Consider the following 12,577-nt stretch of genomic DNA (forward strand, 5'->3'; position numbering starts at 1 on the left):
CCAGTTGTAAAAAAGACGATTAACTAATTTATGAAATGTAATATTCGTGTTAAGGAAATGTGGGGGCCCCCTCAGCGTCGGCGGCCCCTAGAAGCTGCTAGGTCAGCCCTCGTCCAAATCCGCCGCTGCCGGTAATGTTAGCACAACGCAGGCCTAGCCAGCAACAGAACTTGTGCAAAAAACTAGAAGTGGAGCTCTCTACTGACGCTGAACAGCTTTGGCTGCGCGGCAAATTTCGAATAGTGCCCTGGAACATGTATTAGTAACCGGTTCCGCGGAGGCCATGTTTCTCTCGCTTGAGTCAGAGCACGCGCTGTAGCGGTGCAATCCCAGCGAACGAAAAAAAAAAGCATAAAAAATGTCTGGAACATCCCCATCCTGTATTCTAACTCACACCACCCACCCACCCCTGTTTCCTTATCCAAAAGGATTACCTGAACTCTGAATCTATTTTTTTTTTTATCTTCATTCGTAGTTCAACTGCATTTTTTTCCTTGTCTTCTGCTCTTTGAGTCGGGAACACTCAACTAACTACAGCCTGGAATTGCCTCGCGTTTGAAACACATAGGCCCCGGAGTTTACACACACGCGAACCGGTACTCACACACTGTTGTCTGGCGAAAAAACCGTTATTCTATGGCAGTGAGTTATTGAACCGTAGTGGGGTTTTGACTTTCGCGTGTTGTGCCCTGCTCTCGTAGTGCTGTTATACGTTTAACATTATTTTTAAAAAATTTAACGACCTTAATTTGTTATAGTGTTGTTAAATATTTATTAGATCCTAAGCACTATTTTTATACGGTGACCTGAATGTTTTTAATAACATAAACAAACATTAACTTCACCATGTAGAGAGCATGAACACATTTGTAAACAAACCGTTGTAATTTTTCCTGGTTTAGTACTAGTACTAGTATTTGGGACCGTTATTCCTACGGGACAGTTCGCTGTGAGGTGTTTATTTATTTTGATTGACCTCGCCGTGTTTGCTGGCTGTGTTATCGTCAGCTGTTTGGACGACTTCTGACAGACGAGAGTAAACTCTTCAGTGCTTACACGAAGGTCCAACGTCCGTCAGTTCTTCATTAAGCACGTGATTATTACCTGCGTGTAGGTGAGTACTCACACTGTTTGTTCAACTGGGCAATTGAAATAGTGGTCTGGTGGGGCGGGTGGTAGAGCGCACGGTGTGGTGAGCTGTTTGTCATCATGGCTCGTTAATGACTGTACTATATTGTTTTATGTTTGAGTTATGAATAAATTAAGAGAAGGCATTTATTACTAGCAACGTTTATATTTCTTTTAATACGTATTCTGTTACTATAGTATGAAAACATAGTGTTATATTTTTTAAAGGAAAAACCCTACATTTTCTTTCCTTATTTTAAAATATATTCTTAAAGGAATAATATAAGCTGTATTAAAGACTAGTTTATTAAAAAGCCAATAATATCTTTAAGTTTAAGAGTCATAAAATAAATATATAGTCTGTTATTAATAGGAAAGCTCTTTATCGACCTGTCATTTAGTTTATGTGACTGGGCTGTTCAGTCATAAACAAACCTTCATCATTTAATTATTTATTATTACTCGCTCTATGACATAATATTGTGATTAAATGTGTGGTATAACACGCGTGTAAACTTATAACATTTTACTTTCGTGGTGTTGTGTGTTGTTTAAAACTTGATAGCCGTGAACTAAAGTAAAACAGGATGCGATTAGAGATATTAAATTACAAAAATCCATATTCCAATCAATAGGTTTCGTGTTACCCAGTAATGTACCCTTTTCCACGATGCAACATTTGAAACAATTTTAAAGTGGTTTATAAAGTTGGGTACCATTAGCTTTGTACCTATGACATAAATAATGTAGTGGGGGTGTTGTATGCACAATCTTTTAACAGAACTATAATTACTTACATATATATATATATATATATATATATATATATATATATATATATATATATATATATATATATATATATATATATATATATATATATATATATATATATATATATATATTTATATATATGTGTGTGTGTGTGTGTGTGCATGAACCAATACTTCTAAAACTATTTCGGCTGTAATAACCTTTGTATGCATAATCTAAGCAAGAATGGAGATTTGATTACTAAGAGAACTTGTTTTAGTAATTCTTATGTAAAAATAGGTAAATTAGTTATCAGGAGCTTCTATTAACGTTCAGGCATTTTTTATTAGGCACAGAATACTTGAATATTTAAATTGAGCACTTGATAATTATAATGGTTTAAAAAAAAATTAACTGTTGTCAATTGAAACCATTGTGCTAAACGACTTCAATTATACAATTTTTCAGATACAATTAACCACGGTTTCAACACGTGTCACATACTTTGATGAAATGTTATGCTTAAAGAATATTTCAGTCGTAGGCTATTTATAAAATTATATAACTGAATATCGTGTTGTTTTTAGTTATCACGGTGCTCATTAAATACAATAGGAGAAGAAGTACTAATAATAACCTCACCCAGACTAATGCTGTATTCCCTTCTGTTAAGACCACCGGTGGTGGGTTGTAAAGGTAAAGAAAGGTGCTGGGGATACACTAGGCCCGTGCACCTGATATTTTAGTAACAAAAGGTGGAACACTAGAAGATTTGGGTGCATCCATACATGTATTTATAGACCTACCTAAATAGTTTATCGATGTTTTAAAGCATTCTATTTCGGTCGATCTAGATATCCATCATTTTGTTGCATACATTTAACCACCAATATATTAATCCACCCATTTATTTATTTCTTCATTCATCAATTCGTTTGTGTAAAATTATTCACCAATCCATCTATTCACGTACCTACCCATCCACCTACCTATCAAAATCTCCTAGATTATGTATCATGTTTATTATACAATTATCAATCAATTTAGTTATCTACACCGTCACATTTTAAAACATTATCCATCCATCTATCCACCCACCCCTCTGTCAAATCACTTTCATCCATACAGTTATGCATCCACCCATCCACTAACCCACCCATCCCAGTCCCCACATCATCACACCAACACAATCCACCATATTTTTACATGATCTCACCAACACCATCCACCATATATTTACATCACCTCACCAACACCATATATTTACATCATCTCACCAACACCATCCTACATATATTTACATCATCTCATCAACACCATCACCATATATTTACATCTCACCAACACCATCCACCATATTTTACATCATCTCACCAACACCATCCACCATATTTTACATCATCTCACCAACACCATCCACCATATATTTACATCATCTCACCAACACCATCCACCATATATTTACATCATCTCACCAACACCTTCCACCATATTTTTGCATTATCTCCACACCATCCCCAGCCATCCACCATATATTTACATCATCTCATCAACACCATCCACCATATATTTACATCATCTCACCAACACCATCCACCATATTTTACATCACTCACCAACATCATCCACCATATTTTTACATCATCTCACCAACACCATCCACCATAGTTTTACATCATCTCACCAATACCATCCACCATATATTTACATCATCTCACCAACACCATCATTCCCAAACATCAATTCTCCACCATATTTTTACATTATCTTACCACCATCATCCCCAACCATCCACCATATTTATACATCATCTCATCAACATCCTCAACCATCAACCATATTTTTACATTATCTTACCGCCATCATCCCCAACCATCCACCATATTTCTACATCATCTCATCAACATCCCCAACCATCAACCATATTTTTACATCATCTCACCACCATTATCCACAATCGACCATATTTTCCACCGTCTCACCAGTATCTCCCCCACCCTAACATCCCCACCCCCACACCTTGTCGCGCGTCCTATCCCCACTCACCCAGACCACCCCTTGTTTACGACACTGAGTCAGGATTTAACCCCCCCCCCCCACCCCCTCCCCCTGTTGTGTCATAACTCTGAGCTGGACAACCTCTGGCCACTTGTCTGCGGGTCACTGTGTCAGGAACGTAACTCAGACCACCCCCCACACACACACACTCCCCCTCCCCCTGTTGTGTCATAACTCTGAGTGTTGTGTCATAACTCTGAGTGTTGTGTCATAACTCTGAGCTGGACAACCTCTGGCCACTTGTCTGCCGGTCACTGTGTCAGGAACGTAACTCAGACCACCCCCCCCCCCCCCCCCACACACACACACTCCCCCTCCCCCTGTTGTGTCATAACTCTGAGTGTTGTGTCATAACTCTGAGTGTTGTGTCATAACTCTGAGCTGGACAACCTCTGGCCACTTGTCTGCGGGTCACTGTGTCAGGAACGTAACTCAGACCACCCCCCTCCCCCCACACACACACTCCCCCCACCCCCACACAAACACTTGTCCTTGGATTCAACCACGACCAATCAATACAAGGCACGATGAATCAGCTGATTACACCCCCACCATGCCATTCTATTCTAACATTTTGCAACTTCAAAACCGCACAGTGAAAAATAAATATAATAAAAATGAATAAAGAAAACATAAAAGAAGAAACAAAAGACAGAAGGAAACTGACTTGTCATGTTCGTAAACATATGTTATATGTTAGGGACCGTATACAGGTCGTATAACGTGCAAGCAGCACAGTAGTAGTTTATTATATTATTTTATTGAGTCATGTGGGACGTTTAGGCGTTATAGAGAAATGTTATACTACACTGACTCACTTTTTAAAAAAATGTATATTTTTTTGCCACATTTTGGACATTTTTAAAAAATTGGAATAAACAGGTGGATATAGGCCTATCTAACTCGTACTCAATTTTTTAAAACACAAGTAATGCTTTTAAATGTCGTTTGTTAAGTTGTATTGGAGATGATTTAATATAAAATGAAATAATTCTAATTTATTGAACTTAATTGTGTTATGACTTCAGGGAATGAAGGAAGGAATGTCTATAAGAGTTACATAATAATTAATATACGTGGCATATGGAAATATATAATTATATGTTGTCGATGGTGGGTACAAAAAGGATATTTTGTATAATATGTGTGATCCCTAACCATATGGCTACAGGGTATGGTGGAAGGAAGGTCTAGAAAATGTAGATTATATACGTGACATATGGAAATATATAATTATATGTTGTCGATGGTGGGTACAAAAAGGATATTTTGTATAATATGGGTGTTCCCTAACCATTGTTTAAATTAGCTTGTCTCACACAAGTAACTTACCTCCCCTGTAGACTAGAGTTCTGTAGTATAATGCTCATCTCTGCCTGGCTTTAAAAAACATTAATGTTTGTAGCTTGATAAGGTTAAAAGCTCCATGGTTTAGTACAGTGGTTCTCATGATACTTAGCGTACCCCGCTCTTTCTGAGCTTTTCTTTGGTGAAGTTTGACAATAGAGTATTGTAAACTTGAAACCGTTGTTTTAGACTTGATTCGGTTTCAGTTTTCAGGTAAGATTTATATTAAGGCTAGGGTTTAGGTTGAGTTTAGAACTAGATTTATAAGTTATAGATGACGTCATTATGTTTATAGTGCCAGTATCCTGTACATTTGGAGCCGTTGTTTGAGGATTAAGCTCATATCATCTCATGGCTTAGGTTTAAGGTAAGATCCGATTTAGCGTTTAGGCTTAGATCTAGTTTAAGACTCGGATACGTTTTTATGTAACTAAAATACCGATCGTGGCTATATCGACAGTATTTTATAATATTTATAATACAACACCACCTAATTTTCTAGGTTTTGTGTCGACATCTTTGCATGAGTTTTGTAACCTAACGACTCAATTCCAATTGGTTGATTAATGTCATATGTCATATGTTCGGGTCCTTCTGGTGCAGGGTTTCTTTCAGGCATCAGGGGGGGGGGGGGGGGGGTTAGCTATGCCACGCGCCCCGAAGCAGAAGCACGTCCGCCGCTCCCCTCCCCCCGAACGAAATAGAAATATTTATTTGAAATAGAAAATATATACTTTAACCAACGTCACCCCCCTTCCCCCAAGAACATTTAAATTCGCCCTTTCCCACCGAAAGGTGCAAGTGAGCCGCAACCCCGTGAAAAAGTCTGAAAGAAACACTTCTGGGGTGGCCTACAGTTTTAATTATGCTATTTTTGTACTTGTATTTTATTTAAGTACAGTTTCAGTGGCTCTAATGCAACTGGCCGTTGTCCACCTTAGGGGTCAACCATAAATGACATCACGCTTTTTTGACGATTTTACCTCCCCTTCCCCTCCGTCACACGTCGTCACAAAAAGCCAAAATTACAGTTGAATTTTTTTAAAACATCGATATTTTTCTAAAATCTTGTCTAAACTATTACAATTTATTAAAACAGTTATCTAAAACGCGAAATAACGTCTAAAATTCGTTTTCTAAAATTGCTTTTTTATAATGCAAAAGTGTGACGTCGCAACATCTGAACCCCCCCCCTCCCCCTCATCACACATCGTCTCAAAATTACGGACCCCTCCCCCCTACGAGTGTGACGTCATTTATGGATGACCCCTTAATCAATTTTCTCTATGCAACTAAAATGCAGACAAAAAACTACTTAAAATTCAGGATGTCCATTTGTCTTAAAACTTAAACTTTACTAAAATACTTTATTGGTAACCTATTTTAAAACGCTAAGGATTGAATGCTTGTACTAAACACTAAAATCCAAAGCTCTAATTGACCACATGTTAAAATCTAAAGTGTCATTTGACCACTTGTTACAAATCTAAAGCCTCAACAGACCACGTGTTATAAATCTAAAGACCCAACTGATTACTTGTCCCTAAAATTTAAAGACGAAGGCTGCATGACTTTTGTCTTTTTATTTAAAAAGCCAAATATTTAAACACTGAGTGACCATTTTTTTCTGAGTAGGCTATCTGAAGACTGAAGCCAATGGCTGTAATTGTAAATTCATCGTTTAAATAATTAAACGATTTCTACACCATTCTGGTTATCGTTTCAGGTATGATATCAAGTTCTACCTATAAAAACTTGACATAGAAAAAAAAAACGAGGAACAATAAAACATTTTAGCAGCTACATTTCTCTGTTAAGGGTCGTTTCTAAATGTCACACTCTTTTGGGACTTTCTAAAGCCCACCTCATGTAGTTCCATACACCCTTAAAATAACAATACTTGTAACATAATGAACACGTGTTTTTGGGGGCATATCGTCACAAAAATCTGCCCCCCCCTCCCCCTCCTACCCCTAGGTATGTGACATCATTTATAGACGAAATGACTGAATGAAAATATAAAAAAAAAAACTAACAAGGAATAGCGGACGAATCCATTTATTTAGCCATGCCACCATTGACAGTTACTCTATTTCTCACGGGGATGATACAATCAAATCAACATACTTATCTTGTCAGTATTTTCATAGGGAAGATATAAATAGCTGTCTGTGTTGGTGTGTATGGTATAGGGTAGTTTAAAAAATTTGGGTTGGCTGTTTGACAAAATGAAACAACGGTGAGTTCACAGACAGGTAGGGTGGGGGGGGGGGGGGCGGTTCAGAATTTAGTGACGATGTTTTACGTGGGGGTTGAAATAGGTATGAGAAATATAATGTTGGAATTTTTTTTGCATATGTTAAGAGCACAAACTTATAATAGCAAGTTAGTTTAAGTCCGAATTATGGTTATTTAGGAAGGGTGGGGGTGATGAAATTTTGTAATGTCATAAGGTATCTGTTGTTTTTTTTTGACGACGTGTGGCATTTAGGTTGAGGGCTAAAATTCGACCAAGTTAGCGTGACGTAGTTTTTGGACCACCCCCCTCCCTGTGTATGTTATGTACGCCGTGGCATGTCGCTATCTACTCCTAGCAGCAATAAACATTTCGGTATCCTGCATTAACAAGATTTCACTTGTTTTACTTTATTGAATGACGAATACACAAAAAACTAGGGCTTTGTCTATATTCCTACAACACATAAGGTCAAGAGGTGGTTGTTATATCTTGACGCCCCCCCCCCACACCCATATATATATATATATATATATATATATATATATATATATATATATATATATATATATATATATATATTGTTATATTGTGTAAAATTAGTTAGGGCCTGATAAAGGGCAATGAATAATATAACCGCCTTTAATTTTTTTATTTTTATATCCGCACAATCTTGGCTTTTTACTGGCAGGAACATTGTTCTTTATCACACACAAAAAATATGGTTTTACAATTAGTGTTTCTAATGCAGGGTGGGTGTGGGGGGTGGGGGTAGCGGACGGACGACGACGACACTTAAAACATGAGGGTGTGGTGTTTGCAGTGTTTCTTCCAGACTTTTTTCTCCGGGGGAGGGGGGGCACTTGAAATCTTCGGGGGGGGGGGGGGGGGGGGGGTAGATGAGATGCCGAAGAGATGCCCGGAAGAAACTCTGTACATAGTTATGTGTTTTATGCATTATATATGCAAATCTCTTTTTTAAAAACAAGAGCCAAACTTTTGGTCCAAAACAAAATCAACGGCAGCCGTTGTCAACATTTTAATTGTTTTTAAAATTACACTTTTAAATAATGTTTTGATATTTTTGCTATAAATGTAATTAGTTTGATTATAAATATAATGTTATTATAAAGAATTTGAACTCTTACTTTACATAATTAGTAATGAGTGTGTATAGCCAATATAACATCAAAACACTTTTTATTCAATCTATTTTTTATAACATATAACGAATAGCCTATATAATAGCAAAACGAGGTTGGTTGAATATGTTGTTATTTTCGTTAACATTCAACATTATTCCCTATATTAAGCAAAACAATTTTAATTTTAAAAAAAAAAAAAAATCAGAAAAATAATGACGGGCAAAAGATACAGTCTTCCAAATCAATATCGATGTTTGAGTTTGATATGTGAAGTACCCTTTCGAACCTTACGGTCCATGAGGGCAGGTGAAGTAAAGTCAATCCGTTTCAGTGACCACAGCTTATAAAGGGATAGTGTGGTCAGCGCTATGCCCAGCCGCCTTTATTTTCCCTAACTTGAGTAAGGTACCCATCAGAGCTGGGTGGACTTCAGTTCGTTCTACAGACAAGTCCGGGATCCGAACTCAAGACTTTCGGGTTAGCAACACCATTCTAGACTGTATTAAAACGAACCAAAGTTAAACCGAAAGTGCATATTTGTTTCGTCAGGTTTCAGTCACAAAATTTAAATGCTCACCACTCGGCTTTTTATTATCACCAACTCATCTCTGTATTTACAACCGGGAATTCCCACTCAACGCCCTTTCCCCCTTCTTCCCACTATCCTTTCCATTCTATCTCAAACTTTTCTTCCACTTTTTCACCTGCCTCGCAATAATCTTATCCCTCCACATCTCCTCATCCACCCCTCATCACTCCTACTCACCCCTCCACCCCTCATCACCCCTCCACCCTCACCCCCACCCCATCCGCCATTATAACGAGGTAGGAAGTACAAATACATTCCTCCAGCTCTTTGGGAATCCCAACCAGTTAACGCAGGGGAGACGACTCTCGCCTTTGTTGTAATTCAACAGTCCTTTGATGACAGCGATCTCTATCGTGGCACTGACATACCCCCGCCGACAGACACGTGACATAAAACCTGGAGCTGTTGTCCAACCTGATACCCGTTTATGTCCGGGGCTGTCAGTCCCGAGAGTAAATAACTTGGGGGAGTTGGGTTCGATTCTCGGTCGTACATTTTGTTGTCTTGAGTCTGTAACAACCCCCCCCCCCCCCCCCACCCCAACACACACACCTTAACTCTGACAGAGAAGAAATTAAATGAGGGGTTTTAGGTTCGATCTTTCGTCATATATTTTACTGTCTCAGTCTGTAACCGCCCCCCCTCCCTCTTTCCCACCCCCAGCTCCTATGGGTAACGTACAGAGAAAGGACTCTCCATCCCCCCTCTCCCCCACCCCAACTGACTGAGAAGAAGAAAAAAACTGTGGTTTTTGTTTTAGATTCGATCTTCTGTCTTATATCTTGAATCAAGTCTTTTGGACCCCCCCCCCCCCCCCCTCACACACACACACACACTGCTGTTCTGATGGGTAACTGACGGAGAAAGGGTAAATCGAAGAATTTTTAGTTCAATCCCCGGTCATAGGATGTTTAACAGGGAATTGAACTCTTCGTAAGCCAAGTACTGATATGTACCTGCTTGAGGAGAATTTGTTTAGGACTTTTGTGTTCGATCTTTGGTAATATATATCGTAGTCTCGAGTCCGAAGCACCCTCCCCACCCCCATGCTCTTAAGGGTCATCCATAAATGACGTCACACTCGTAGGGGGGAGAAGGGTTCCGTAATTTTGTGACGATGTGTGATGAGGGGGAGGGGGGGGGGGTTCAGATGTTGCGACGTCACATTTTTGCATTATAAAAAAGCAATGTTAGAAAACGAATTTTAGACGTTATTTCGCGTTTTAGATAACTGTTTTAATAAATTGTAATAGTTTAGACAAGATTTTGGAAAAATATCGATGTTTAAAAAAAATTCAACTGCAATTTTGAGGGGGGTTGTAGGTTGAGGTGTGACGTCATTTTTAGGGGGGGGGGGGGTCTGGCTTTTTGTGACGACGTGTGACGGAGGGGAGGGGGGGGGGAGGTAAAAATCGTCAAAAAAGCGTGACGTCATTTATGGATGACCCCTTAGTGAAAAAGCTAAAATCCTATTGTTGATTCTTTGTCTCTCTCTACTTCCCCCCCACCCCCTTATCCCAGTGCTTCCTGCTATGATGGATACCTGATGTTGCTGAGCGTGCACATAGTACAAAAATAAAATAAGATGGTATATATAAACGAAATCCGATACCACGAATAACTTTACATTTCCACAGACACAAAACCACATTTGAAATAATCCTTGCTGGTATCCTCACACTTCCCTATCTTCACATACACATACAATTCAAAACACCACATAGTATTAAAATATGCGGTTTAAAAATAAATTACGATAGACACAACATTCTTTGAGAAATTGACTAATTTCATCTTAATTTTTAAAAAATGCGAACTCTTCTCTTGTGTTTCAAAAAAAATCTTTTTCATCCAACCATTCCTAATTGCAGAAATTAAGCAAAACTAAGATGAAAGAGAAGAAAGGCAGTTTTAAGTAACGTTGTTTTTAAACCAACCTTTTCCCTATAAAACACACCACAGCATTCCACCGTCGTGTTTTATATGTGCACTATGCACGTATGTAGGAGAAAAACGTTGGACATTTACTAGTCTATGAGCGGGATAAAATTATACATTTTAAAAACATATCATTTTATAGCTACTGGTATCTCATAGTTATACAGTCTTAACTAAATTCCGATTTCAATATCATAAAGTTTTATAGAAACAGTCCAACTCTGCTCCACCTATCCCTTGTACGAGAGAGAACCACACTTTGTTTAGTAAATTAAATATTTGTTTTACAATTCATATCACCGTGGTCGGAGCGTATTAGTACTGTAAGCTTGGGCGCCCGCACCTTGTGTCAAGAGGGGGGGGGGGGGTGTGGGATCAGCTGACCACGCCCTGGAGAAACCAAGGGGAGTGTATGCATGGAAAGTGTTTGTGTAACAAACATCCACCCCATCTCACAACCCCCCCCCCCCCTCTACAAGATAAAAATATACGAAAATAAACCGGGAGTGATCTCCCCTAAACTTTCTCGAATATTTTTATATAAAATAACAGGGGATGGGAACTCGGGCTATAGACATGATTTTTAATCCATTTTAAATACTTAAAGTTTTAAAAATAGAATAAAATCTCGTAGACAAATTAATTGCACACCAAGTGAACGCGAAATAAAAAAGCGCATAATAGTGCGCAATATTATTAGTACTTTTAAAATTAGTTTTTTGAGAAATCGGAAGTAGCGTAAATTACTACTTCCGGTCAACGGAAATTACTCAAAATTTAACAGAAGGTAGAGAATTAGATCTTTTACTTACATGTGAAATTTCATTTATCTATCTGAAATAGTACTCAAGTTATAGGCTTTTGAAAAATTCAAAGTAGAAAAAGTACCACTTCCGGTTGTCGGAAATCGCTCAAAAGTTGATACGGATCTACGATTTTGATATAATACATATATGAAATTTCATGAACCTAGCTGTAACTGTACTCAAGTTATCGTGTTTACACACAGACACACAGACACACACACACACACACACACAGACATACGGACAAGATTGCAAAATTATGTTTTTCCGTATCAGTGAGGTGTAAAACGTCGAGATTTGTAAAAATCTCGATTTTTTTTTTTGCACGATTACAATACTTTCTCTATACTACGTATATACGAGAAAGTAAAAACTCTAATTGCTAAATACGAATAGCTAAATAGTATTAAATACGAATACAACTCTAATAGCAAAATACGAATAAAACTCAAATTGCTAAATACGAGTAAAGAAAACTTCTAAAGCAATAGATGATGAAAGCAATGTAAGATTTCTAGTTATCTCAACATTTTCCTCTAACAATTTTGTTTACATTTTTATAAATATTCCCCCTCCC

At 38.0% G+C, this 12,577-nt stretch overlaps 1 protein-coding gene across 1 annotated transcript in view; it reads left to right on the plus strand.

Annotated features, from left to right (window-relative positions):
• The first annotated feature begins 555 nt into the window (after positions 1 to 555).
• The window catches only part of LOC131947294 (dihydropyrimidinase), a 72,132-nt gene continuing 60,110 nt past the window's right edge, over positions 556 to 12,577 (plus strand). The window contains exon 1 of the mRNA XM_059308470.1: positions 556 to 1,114. The gene's annotated coding sequence lies outside the window, so the exon portion shown is untranslated. The remainder of the gene's footprint in view (positions 1,115 to 12,577) is intronic.

Source organism: Physella acuta, unplaced genomic scaffold, assembly GCF_028476545.2.
Source record: "Physella acuta isolate Inbredline_101_S28 unplaced genomic scaffold, ASM2847654v3 ptg000056l, whole genome shotgun sequence".
NCBI classification, from domain to species: Eukaryota; Metazoa; Mollusca; class Gastropoda; family Physidae; genus Physella; species Physella acuta.